Consider the following 659-nt stretch of genomic DNA (forward strand, 5'->3'; position numbering starts at 1 on the left):
AGCTGTACTACCATCAGAGACAGAGTAGAATAAAAATTTAACAGCCTCCTAGGCCTGTCTAAAGAAGGTTAAAAGTTCACAAAGTTAAGAAAACCTTGCAAATGACACAAAAAATAAATCTGTCTCTTTTTAGCATTTAATTGTCAAAGTTTCTTGAAGACCTCAGCAATACACAGTCATATAAATTTTATATATATTATAAATATACATAATGTAAAAGAGTTTGAGTCCTGGCGTTTCTTGGTTTCTTGCCCCTGCTGTGCTTTTCTTTTGTCTCACTTTCACTACATCAAAGGCAAAATATTTTCTATTTCCTTACTTAAAAGCATTTTGTGGTTAGAGAGGGCATGATGATTTTGAAACTTTCTATCAGTGAAAAAAAAAAAATCCTCCTTGCCTCTCACTCCCCAAAAAAGAGCTTTATTTTGAAAAATGTATTCTTTCCCTGCAGCGCTCAGTGTGAGTTCTAATGGAATTTCAAGTTTCTTAATACCATTAGGATTCACTGTTTCTTATACAGAATGAAACTGTGAAAAACATTTTGTGATGTTAGTTTAGAAGCAGCCCATATATAAAAACAGAAGGTGATTATTTTGTGAAGTAGTACTAACAAATGCCATTGTTGCACATAAACATATAAACAAAATATTATAGCTACA

Source organism: Vanellus vanellus, assembly GCF_965231255.1.
Source record: "Vanellus vanellus genome assembly, chromosome: Z".
NCBI lineage: Eukaryota > Metazoa > Chordata > Aves > Charadriiformes > Charadriidae > Vanellus > Vanellus vanellus.